Source organism: Ischnura elegans, chromosome 9 (genome assembly GCF_921293095.1).
Source record: "Ischnura elegans chromosome 9, ioIscEleg1.1, whole genome shotgun sequence".
In the NCBI taxonomy this organism is placed as follows: domain Eukaryota; kingdom Metazoa; phylum Arthropoda; class Insecta; order Odonata; family Coenagrionidae; genus Ischnura; species Ischnura elegans.
This window is the reverse complement of record NC_060254.1, coordinates 37,866,094-37,878,641: the sequence shown is the minus strand read 5'-3', so window position 1 is coordinate 37,878,641 and position 12,548 is coordinate 37,866,094. Positions and strand designations below refer to the sequence as shown.

Genomic DNA, 12,548 nt, shown 5'->3' with positions numbered 1-12,548 from the left:
AAAAGAAAATGAAGTGTTCTAACGAGGTTGGGACTAGCGTTTATTAAAGTCCTTTATTGTTCGGAGGAAAAACGAATTCCCATATCTATCCGTTCGGCAAAACATCTCTCTTAATTTATCGCTTCTATCTGACCTGGAGATATAGTGTGGCTCTAATAATATGTTCTCTGTGTCTCTCTTAAAGATATCCATTCTCAATTGTTCAAACAATCTAAGCCTAGCGCGCAGCCTCCGAGTCTCCAACGGCTCCCAGCCTAATTCGCTTAACATCTGGGTAACATCTGGCTAACATCTGGGAGTTTCCACCACATGTTTATGGACAAAAAATGCTTAATATTGTCTACTTTATCATCTCCTGAAGTATTTATCATTTCTGCCGTTCATGCCTTAGCCCTGGGTACTTACCCGGCACATGACTGAAACGGAATATGAGGTTCGAGGTTATGCTTGGCCGGATATCCAGTATAATTAGGGAAGACATTGGTAAGAATATTTAAGGATATCCAAGATAACTTACGCCTAATTAGTTTTTGCTCTGACTTGAGTTGCGTCCCCATATTTATGGACAGAAAAATGCTTAATATTGTCTACTTTACCATTTCCTGAAGTATTTCATATTTCTCCCATTCATGAATGCTCTTCGCCCGGGTTACTTACACGGCACATGGCTGAAACGGAGTGGAGAATATGAGGTTCCACGTTATGCGTGGGAAAGGACTCAGGGTATTAGTCTGGAGAAGAGTTGTTCGATGTTTTCTGATTGGTCAACAGGCCCTCTGGGATCCGACGAAAGTGCTGTTTGGAGTGTCGGAGATGCGAGTGCTGTGCAGATAAGGGCGGAATGGAAAACTGATGAGGAGGCACTTTTAAAGCTACGTGGCCCGGTGCGATAACCCTTTAAAGGTGGAAAATGACCCTTAAGGGACCGTTCGGTTGGAGCGAAATGATCGTGTCCTACTAAGTTCAGAGCGTAGGGAGGTTAGTGGGTGAGAATGGCAATGTCCTTACTTGGAAAAGAAGAGATTTTATGCAAATCAAGGCCAAATTATTTCTCAACGAGCAAAAGCCTCGATACTTCAATCATTGGTTTCCCGGGTTAGTAACTATTGGGATGAAATTCACCATTTTTTAAATTTTTACTATGTTCTGTAAACATAACTTGAGTACCTAATGATAGGTGCTTCGTCCTTATATTTTATTTATTATATTTAACAGAAAAGTTTATACCCTCTACAAGAATGCCATTTTAAAGTGCGCTTGTAATAATACATTATAACAAAGAAAAGAAGCTAACTTCAATTATAAATCAAACTGTAACGAAAAAATAGACAACAAACCGATTACAATGGCCTAAAATTTAGTGTTTAGCAAGTTATATAGTAATTTTATATTATATGAGATGATGTCAAGGCAATAAATTTTAATTGATGACTTAAACATGATATTTTCATTAGGAAAGCAAAAAAGGACAAAATTATTAATTATAGATTTTAAATGTGTTGTTCAAATCCGCATAACTCATAAACCTAATTAATATTACTTTTTCAAAATTTCCAGGTATCATACCCTCAAATTTCTTAGTTTAAGCCACCAAAACGCGTTATACTGCCATCGTTTACAATCAATTAATTGCATATGGTTTCGCGTTTGAAATTCTCTATTCTTGCGAAGGATTCATTCTTGCTACTCTTGAGGTCACAATATCTTATTTTATCTCAACGCATTACCTTTTTCAAAAACTTACTTCATAACCATGAAATTACCATGGTAAATGGAATAAAAACGCTTATACGTTTTCTGCCTGTCGAATAAAAGAAATTTATATTTTGGGGAATACTAAGATCTCTCTTAACGTTATATACAGCAAAATGGTCAGATACAGTTTAGAAGTTTCTACAGTTCTACAGAAGTTTTCTCGGGTTTCACACCGGGTCAGGTCCTCCATTTCTCCTTCTAACGTTTCGATGAGCAACTCGTCCATCGTCTCCATTGGATTCCTGAATCCCTGAAGACGATGGGCGAGTTGCTCATCGAAACGTTGGAAGGAGAAATGGAGGACCTGACCCGGTGTGAAACCCGAGAAAACTTCACTGCAATTGTTCGCCGGGAAAAAACCAAAAATTATATTACGGTCAGATACATTTATTCTAAAAGCTTGGAACTCTTCACGAAAAAAGATCGATCGAGCTGGGATGATGCCTCCAATTTAAGTTTGTCTTGTAGCATTGATTTCATTATGTGAAGCTGATAATCATGCGTTACTTAATTACGTAATTAACTTTATTTTTTATTTAACTTTATATTTATTTTTTATTTAATTTAACTTTATTTAACTTCTAAATTTTATTGAGTTTCTGCAAAATCATGAGGAAGAGTGGAAAAAAGGTCGCCCCCAGGTGGGCTCGAACCACCAACCTTTCGGTTAACAGCCGAACGCGCTAGCCGATTGCGCCACGGAGGCGTTGAGTGGTTAGGGGCAATGCAATATGCTATACCGGAGTCGGCATACCAAGTTAGTGAATATTACGGGGTAAGAATTGAGTGCCGCTGTGTCAGGTGTGTGTTATGTGATAATAGCACCTTTTTGAAATTGGTAAATTTTGAAAAAAACCTGCGAGTCTTAATACCGTTTATGGCCTTTTCTGAATTATAAATTTCATCAATCCTCTTTTTAATTGGAGATCAGTTTTTTAAAATTTGTGTGTTTTGTCCCTAGCAAACCAAGGGGTTTGTAAAGCTATGGTGACACCTAATACACAAAATTGTTCTCAAAATGCAAGTAAAGTCGAATTATCGCATGGATCCAACTGGTAGGGAGATATTATCGCAATGCCATGTCATGAAATACCTGCTGGAACTTGGTCTGGGTAAGCGGTGGTAACGTCTATCTTAAGAATCGCTTTAGGAAGTCATAAGGTATAAATGCCAAATTCGTTATTCTCTTAATTATTCCCCTATGCAGCAAAACTGGGGTGATTCGAACCTGAATCGGCCCCAAAATGATTAAAATTTAAAAACAGCAAAAAAATACCCTCGACCATTTAATTGGTTTTTTTATTGTTCAAGATTGGTTTGTAATGATTTATTGAAAATCTCTGAATAATGAATGAATCTTGTTTATTCTGTTTCCTTGGATACATCGGTGCTGCGGGCTTATTTCTCCAAATTACAAGGTGCATTTCAGTCATATTAATTGCGTATCCTAATTATACGTAATGTAATTACTGTGGATACTTATAATGTAATTACGAGTAAAATTATACATATAATGTAATTACTGTGAATCCTATTCGTAATTATATTCTATTTCTTAATTTTTATTAAAAATTTGCCGATATGGAAGTGATTTAGAAATAAATTAGTACACCGTATCCAAGTTTCACTGAGCTAATGTACTGAAGACACCGAAGCGGACTTCTTAGTGGCTCAAAGCGGCATGCTGCTATATAGGATGCTGGCGTGGATTCCCTTTCGTTTAACTTCAAAGACCTTTCCTCAAACGCCATTTCCTCTGACGCTATTTCCTTCCCCGCCTTCCCTTTCCTTTCACCGTCCTCCCCTTTTACTCCTTTGAATCCGTCTTCTTCCTCTCCATCAGCTCCTTATTCTCCACTTCGACAATTTCCTCTTACCAACCCCGCCTCCAAATTCTGATCGTTTCCTTGCCAACCATACGTTCACTTCCAACCAGCCAAAGGGGGTTGAAAAAGAGTCAATCGAGGGCACCTTCTCCTTAAAAGCTCCTGGATTAAGGGGGTTGGTTCGTTTCTACGCAAAAAAAAACACAATTTCCACGTATGTTGCTGAAAATTAGAATTTCCACCTTATTCAGAAAACAGTCGTGGTAAATAACAAAATAATAATGAAATTAATGATGGAAGCTGATAAATTGTTGATATCCATTGTAAGATATGAAGTAATGACAATTTATGCAAGTGCGTATCCAGGATAAAAACCAGAGAGGGGGCAAGCCGTGGTTTTTCAAGTTGTGACACAGAAAAAGTTAAGGAAACTAAAATTTCAAGAGAATTCTGTCAGAGATTCATTATTTTTTGAAAATGTTTGCTCAAAAGAAATTTAATTACATGTTTTATACTAATATGGCTTTCCTTGGATTAAAAAAAAATGTTCAAAACTTTCTTATTGAACTGGATTTACTTATCTACTATAGGGGGGCAGCTGCCCCCCGTTGCCCCCTGCTGGGTACGCCCATGAATTTATGTAGAAAAGTCCAAAATATCATTACTTCATATCTGACAGAATTACGGTAAAAATTGTTATAAGAAGAATACGAGAGTGGTCTTTTGAAAGTCTTGGATAGATGACGGGTCAATTTCATCGATCAAATCTTTTAGGCACGATAGTGTATGGAAAATTATCGTCGAACTCTAACTTTAAGATCTTAGTCGGAGTAGAAAATGAATACATTTTTCACTGTGCATATTATATGCTAGTTTGGGAAAAATTCCGATATACCGAATTAAAAAGTATTAACTATTTATTATTCCGGTACACCAAATCAAAATACACTACTTTTAATTGCACTCAATCACTTCATTCTTATCTTGACCCCTGGAGAAGATTCTCCCTGCTTGGAGAAATGTACCTCCTCAAGAAATGGAACCACCTTTATCTTTTGTCGACGGAAAGTCAACCCGGTTGACGATAGCCGAAAAGTATTTGTTTTTTTTTTTCGCGCAGTCGCGGACTTTCCCCCTTAAATATGCCTCGTTTGTCGATGGAACCTACTCTGAAATAGCCGGCTAAATATTAGGTGGTTGCATCTGTGTGAGGGAGTACGGTTCTCCGAACAGACAGACTATTTTCTCCAAAGTTCAAGATTAGAAGGAAGTAATTGAGTGTAATTATTAATGCTGAAAGTTAATTTTCAAATTAAGTTAAATTTATAGCGTCCATATCTATCGTAAAATATTTCAAAATTATCACATAACATGTACAATGAAAAATGCATTCATTCTCTACCCTGGGAAAAAGTTTTCGTCCATAAAAGATCTTGTCAGTATTCATAAAAGAGCTCATATACAATGATCGCTGAATACTGAAAATGGCGCTAACTTGCCCTACTGAACCCAACCCAAATATAAAATGTAAATCATAGAAGAGGCAATGTCACCCCATGGCCGGATGAGGTAGTATGAACTCACTCTTTTAAAAAATTATACAAGACACCAGAAAATAAATGAAAGTTTAAAAATTTGCTTACCTAAAGTGCTGTACTTATTGTATCTATTCCGTATGAAAATAAATCATCATTTTGCGTGCTATGGGCTTAATATTACGCCACGTAAAATCCCTCGATTTTTGCTACGGACGTCATATTACCCGATCTTTTTTAAAAAAATTGTAGTTTGCCATTTTTGAACGAAGTGGTACCAACCTATTAATAAACAAATGAAAAAAACGAAAGTAAAATTCATTGTTAAAGCTAATAATATAGACCTATTCCTCACATCAGAGGTTGGTTGTTATGAAATACCACAAAAGTAATGAAAATAGCCAACACTGGGGTACATATCTATGGTACTAAGGTCAGCACGTTAAGGGTTATTTATATAAGTGTTTGTTTTATTTCGTGCCGTCGTGGACATAACCCCTTAAATATGCTTCGTGTATTGGTGGAACCTTCTCTTAAAATAACTGGGAGACATCTTTCAATCCATTGCCTTTGACTCATTTTCTTTGTTTTCTCCTTTTTCAAATCCACTTCCTTCGCTCCGACTCACTTGAGGTCACCCCTATCTTTTCTACCCCGTAACTACCTCCCCAAATCAGGAACACACCCCCCCAACCCCCTTCTACCTTCCCCATCCACGCTACCCCCTCTCCTTCCTCCCCTCACCTTTACACGCCTCACCTGCGATCGAGATTTCTTTCACGAACTCAACTCTCCCGAGGAAAAAAAAGAATTCCCCCTCCGAAAACTCTTTTATTTTTCGGGATCCTCCACCCTCTTTTCGCTGTTTCCTCTTTATTTCTTCTCCTTAGACCGGGAGTTGATGGGATTGGGCGATTGTTAAGTCGATAAATCGAAAGAGTCGATTGTTTGATCCAGAATTATAGTCTAGTTTACCCGTCGACTGCTGTAGTTGACTGAAGTTGGCTGCCAGAGTAGTCGACTATTGCGATCAATTCGCACGGGCGGACAGCGAGTGCGTAACACTGATAAGAGCGATTGTTAAGTCAATGAATTGGGCGATTGTAAGGTCGATAAATCGAAAGAATTGATTTTTCTATTTAGAATTGAAGCCTAGTTTACCCATCGACTGTTGTAGTTGACTGAAGTTGAGCGCTATAGTACATAGTCAACTAATACGCTCAACTTGAGCATGAGTACAGAGACTGCCGAGTACTGACAAGAGCGATTGTTAAGTCTATATATTGGGCAATTTTTAAGTCGATAAATCGAAAGAATCGATGGTCCCCGAAGCACCAAGAGGAGACCATGAATCTATTGAGGACTTGAATAGATCTAACAGCGAAGTTGAAGCAGTTCAACTTTGAACCCAGTAGAAGTGAATGGCTTTGGACATATTGCAAGTTGCAAATACTTTTTAAACTCTAAAGGCTAAGGATGTTACTAGTGATGACTGGTTACCAATTTATTCCGCATTTTATAGTAATGATGTGAGGCAACGCAGTAAAAGTAATTGAATTACTGCTAAAGATTACATCTTTGGTGATATTTACTTGCAATCAATGTATTTCAAAAAAGTAATTTTTACTTGTAACCTACTCCGAAGCTTGTTCGTGTAATCTTTAAATTTTCATAAGGATTACATATTGTTATCAGAAGAGTAAAATTTGAAATACACTTGAGTTGATTGTAAGGCAGTTACTGCCATATGAACCTAACACAAATGACGTTAGCTGTCGTTCACCTCTTCCAAATAGCATGCCGTTTTCCCGCGCGCGTATGTGCATCCTATAAACACGCCTAGAGTATGAATCATTCCGTCGGATCAAGTAGATACCCAACGGTGGCGAACAGCTAGACGCATTAAATTAATTTAATTAGAATCTTAAAGACATTTCGAAGCTGGCAGAGAAAATCGTTTACGTAAGCCCGCGGGTTCTATCCTTCCAGGATGTTATTCAGTCTAAAAATCGTCCACTGCGCAGTTCCTTAAACTTTCGCCAGGGCTGTACTTCCGTTGGTTTTCCTTTAAATCTGTCTCACCTGTCGAATATCCGATTGATTCGGAGAGTGCGTGCAGATAATGATTGTAGGGATTTGCGTGTAGATAATGATTGCATTCTTTCCCGGGATCTGGTTCTCTGTTCAATGTTTAATCCTTCTCAACAAGTTTCTTATTGTTTATCCTCGAAAGTAACTTTAAACTTTGATTATGAATATCTCAAAATATCCTTTTACATTTAAATAAATAAAAAAAGATCGTGGCAATTTTCCACAAAATATTCACTGCGTACAACGCATTTCGGCTCACTGAGTCGTCAGCTGTTGCAAGACTTTTCTTGTACCAGATGATGGCTCAGTGAGCCGAATTGCGTTGAACGCAATAAAAATGTTGTGGAAAAGTGCTACGATCTTTTATTTATTTAAATAGGTCTAATTTCTATCAATTGAAGCCTGAATCTATTGAACCTGTATCCTTTTATGTCAAAATGCATGCAAAAAATTCAGGTTTTATAACTTTATAAGACTTCCAAATATTTTCTTTCCTAAGAGGTATGTTAAAATGCTATAACTATTTTGTAAATAGTGGAAGACGTCACGCATTATAATGAAAACTCATTTACATACTTCGATGCCTTGAAATTCTCCTTATGCGTAATTTTTTTAGGATCCAGTAATTATGTTTTTTTAATCTTTTTAAATCAGATAATGGAAGGTTTGAAATTGCACTTAATTGCGTTGAGACTCAGTGTAATTACCTGACAGGGTCTAATTGTTATCTAGTCCACAGCTTTGATGATGTAGAAAGTCGATGTGTTGCTCCCATACACTATTTACATCGCCAAAGATAATTGATTTCCGACATTAATACTTTTTCATTAGGATAGAATATAAGTTTCCCTCGGAGCCCTAGTGGCGTACACCTCAATTGTCGCGCAGTTTACGAGGAGTTTGAAACAACCATATCATGAATGAACTTCTCTGGTTTAGGGAGTCAACTAGTTCGATAGAGATACCATAGAACAACGTAATGGAAAGATACACAAAGATATCGCACTGTCTACTTATTTCAGTAAATACGTGCGATATCTTTGTGCATCTTTTCGTGCGCAGCGTATGAGATATTTGAAACAACCATATCATGAATGGACTTATCAGGTGGATGAAGCCAACTTTTTCGGGAGGTACTGATATATGTAAGGATCTGTGTAAGAGATGGGAAAAGTATGAAATGCTAGAGTTATGAAGCTCGGCGAAAATCGTCCTCGCGGGCCTTCAATCATGTATGCAGGTATACCAAAATAAACACTTAAATATTAAAGAACAGCAAGGTATAAAGATAAAAAACTGTCTAAGTATTTCTCTAAATATATTTCTATCTACATATTTTGGGGAATAAGTTGACAACACGAAATCTTTGTGTATCCTTGCACTACACAGTTCTAAGATATATCTCCGGAAAAAGTTGACTACTCGTATTGTCTACTGATTTCTCTAATAAGAAGACAGTGAGATATCCCTGTTTTTTTTCCTCCTCAGGTGAAGTTATGAGCATTTTGATGTCCGTTGTCCGACTTGATATTGGGATCTGCTGTTATAATATTTAAGTGGTTATTTTGATATGCCTACATACATGATTGAAGGTCCGCGAGGACTTTCGCCGAGCTTTATAACTCTCACATTTCATACTTTTCCCATCTCTTACACATATCCTTTGCCAATCCCATTCTTAGCATGAGTTTAAATCTGGGCTAGAGAGCGGAAACCTGCTGCTAATTCGAATAATGCTTGCGCCACTTGTGCCAGGATCTTACGAAACTGACGAGGCAATCGGCTTCCCTATGAAGGTTGACATTCCTGTGGGAAAAGATGCGGTTCTATTTTATTGGATGTGGAACTTATCAACGTCATCTGTGCGTTTGATCCCGTCGTTTCTTTTCGTATATATATTCCACACTCCTTTTCCCTTTCGCGTCACTCTGTCTTGAGGATTGACTGAGAAAATCCCCGTCCGCCGCCTGTCGTCGACGTTGGAAGTATTGTGGGTGACGTCTATTCTTCTTCTTTTTAGCCGAAAGAAATCTCTCACAGCCAGGAAAAGGGGATTCAGCGCGCCTGTTTGCCTTCGCACCGGATAATTTTCTTCTCGGGTTTTCAACCGGATGAGTATTCGGTATGAAATCGATATTTTCCTGAAAAAGTTAAAAATGACTTTTTTAAGATATAAAACGTGAAAGTCAGTTTAATCCTTAAAAGCGACATTAATTTATGCTGTTTAAATTCACCGTTGGGTTCAAAAAAAGTATCCAGAGTAGAAAATGTTCCTAGCTAACTGAATGCCACCTGGGTAGGTGGTCCCCACCCAGGGCATAGATGTTGCTGTTTTACTTTGATAATGTTGGAAATCCCGTTGTAAAGGCCGCTGCTTACAGGAAAGTTGAAAAAAAAACAAATAAATAAATTATCTTCGTGCAATACTACGGGGTATCGTCAAAGACGGCGTCCCAGAAAAGAAGATTTTCACGAATCGAGAAAACAGTTGAGAGAGGAAGAGGAACAAAAGGCGGAAGTTGGATTTAGCGAAGAGAAGGAAGAATAGTTGGAGAAAGTGTGAAGGAGGACAGGTGCGGTGATGGCGGAAGGAAGGCGATGATGCCTCTGGGGAGAAAGAGACTGGGATGCTGTGCGGCAAGTGCCGACCGCCAGGGACCAACTTTCACGCTCAAACTCTTCCTATTCCACGCTTCATCTGTCACGGAACAACGGTGGAAGAAAGACATAAAAATACTCATGGCATCTTCCAGGCGAGAGAACTTAGGATACTCACCCACGATACGTAGTGTCTTTATTTTTGGCAGTACTGGATTTTAGAGATGGATGAGCCAATAATTAAACAATCAAAATTCACTAACTCTTGCTGTACTTTGTGGTATTACATTATAAGTTTCCTGGATATCAGACAATTACTTATACCACTTGCTTTTATCAGAGCGCGACCCGGGTTTCAATGAATTATCATCATCTTAATTAATCAATTTGCGCCTGAAGATGATGATAATTCATTGAAAACCGGGTCGCGCTCTGATAAAAAATAAGTGGTATAAGTAATTGTCTGATATTCAGGAAACTTAATTAATCAATCCTTTAGATTAACCTTTTATTGAATGCTTAAGTAATGATTACTCTTTTTTTTCTTCTCATTTATTTGGTCAATAGCGATGAGTATCCATGACGCTAATATCTGTGGTAAAGTGGAAAATCGATTGGATTTGAAATTATTTTACAATCGGAGACTTTACAGACTTTTTACCAAATTTTATGAAGGAAACATTTCGATTAATAAAATAAAATAGGAGTAAACATCCGACTTGAAAATAAGTACTATCATTTCAAGTACTTGTGCAACAGGTCTGCGAACAGATGCATGGATATATATTGCATCAAAAAAGGGCGCATGCGTAATAGCTCTTCCTCTTCCACGCTTCATCTATCACGGAGCAACTTTGGAGGAAAGGCATAAAAATACTCATACCATCTTCGAGGTGAGAGAACTTAGCCACGATACGAAGTATCTTTATTTTTGGTACTACTAGGTTTTGGGAAGACCCGCGTTTTAATGTTGAAATGTCAAATGATTAGGTGAGAAAACAAGGGACACAAGTTATTTTTCTTAAACAGAATTAGTTACAGAAATTAGGAAAAAAGAAACAAATGAGATCAATTAGAAATTCATTAGTGCATTTGATTTTCCAATCGATGTCAGCACATAACGGACTCACTCGTACCTATTGGCCACTAAGCTTTTGAATAAATATCGTCTATCAATTTCTGACCTAACTCTGTTTAGAAAAAATACAGTTGTACCTCTTGGCTTCTCACCCCACAAATATTATAACTCGTACGTGACATTCCTTTTCTTGATCACTTATCACTATTGTTTCAAATCTATATGAAACAGGCCTTCAAACAAATTTACGAATGTCTATTCATAAAAAAATGTGCAAAAATATTAGCTCCCCTTATTTCACGCTTGATCTGTTTCGGGACCAGCTGCGGAGGAAATACATTAGAATACTTCAAATATTTTCAGGCGAGAGAACTTGGGAGGTTGAGTCACACGAGAAGAAGTGCTTTTATTTTTGGCAGTGCTGGGTTATGAGGAGACCCCCGTTCTAGTGGTGAAATTTCAAATATACTCGTATAATTTTCCCTATATAACTCCTACGTGATAATCCTTTTCTTGATTACTTAAGTAATGATTACTCTTATTTTCCTCTCATTAAATTCATCAATTGCGATGAGTACGTGTAGCGTGAATAACTATAGTTAATTGGAAAACTGCTTTAATTCAAATTTCTTGTAAGTAACCAATTGTTTAACAAATTCTTTGAAGGGTAGACGATACTTCCGAAGGAAAATTTTCAAATGATGAAATATAATCGGGGCAAATATCCGACAGTAAAATAAGAACTATCATTTAAAATATATATACTACAGATCTTAAAACAGATTTATGAATATTTATTGCATGCAAAAATTGTGCAAACATATAAGCTCTTATTATTACACGTTTTATCCATCACAAGAACAGCAACGGAGGAAGAACATAAACATACTCAAGATATATTTCAAACGAAAGAACTTAGGAGGTTTAGTGACAAAGCGAAGTATCTGTATTGTTGGAAGTAAGTATTAAATTTTGAGAAATCGTGGGTCGTAATTTTGGTAGCCAGGTATTCTAACATATTTGCGAAATTCCTTTTCTTGTTAATGTGAGTGATGATTTGAAATTTCTTTACTTTTCTTGGGTGTGGTCCATTCCATGTTTAGCGTTTATGATTTCGGGAATGGTTGTGCGTACATGTATCTTCTCTGTTTTTAATTGCATTATGCTTTCGAGCACATTTACGTGCAAATACGAATTTTCTATATTATATTAGACCAACAGTGTCTTTTCTACGTAGTATCGTCTTTACCGTTTACAGTCACATGTCCCATTTGGGAAGATATTTATAAAAATTCATGAAAATTATATTTCGTATTTGTGATTAATTTTATAGCTTTTATTATGTTAATAAAGTATGGAAGTATTTTCAAAAGTGAAATGCATGACTTTTGTGTACATTGATTATTAATTATGCCTTTTCAAAATTTGTTCTTTTCATCACCTCTGAGGTGAGTATGCGGTTTATTCGATATTTTTCACTGCACTCGCCCTCCGGTAACAAATGGTCATTTATTCAAAAGATCAATATATATTACGTCGTTAAACCTAGTTTTTTTTGGTGAAGTGTGTATTTATTTTTCAAACAATAGAAAAATTTTGTGGGCTGTTCCCATTTGCGAACATGCTTTAAATCGCATTAAAAATTTTCTTTCGGTTTTTTTTTTC

At 36.9% G+C, this 12,548-nt stretch overlaps 1 protein-coding gene and 1 non-coding gene across 2 annotated transcripts in view; one reads left to right on the top strand and one right to left on the bottom strand.

Moving 5' to 3' along the window:
- Nucleotides 1-12,548, top strand: part of LOC124165494 — a 173,640-nt gene that overhangs the window by 29,847 nt on the left and 131,245 nt on the right. The gene's annotated exons all lie outside the window — the stretch shown is intronic.
- On the bottom strand, nt 2,388-2,461 carry Trnan-guu. The gene has a single exon. It is a non-coding gene; the product is annotated as a tRNA-Asn (tRNA).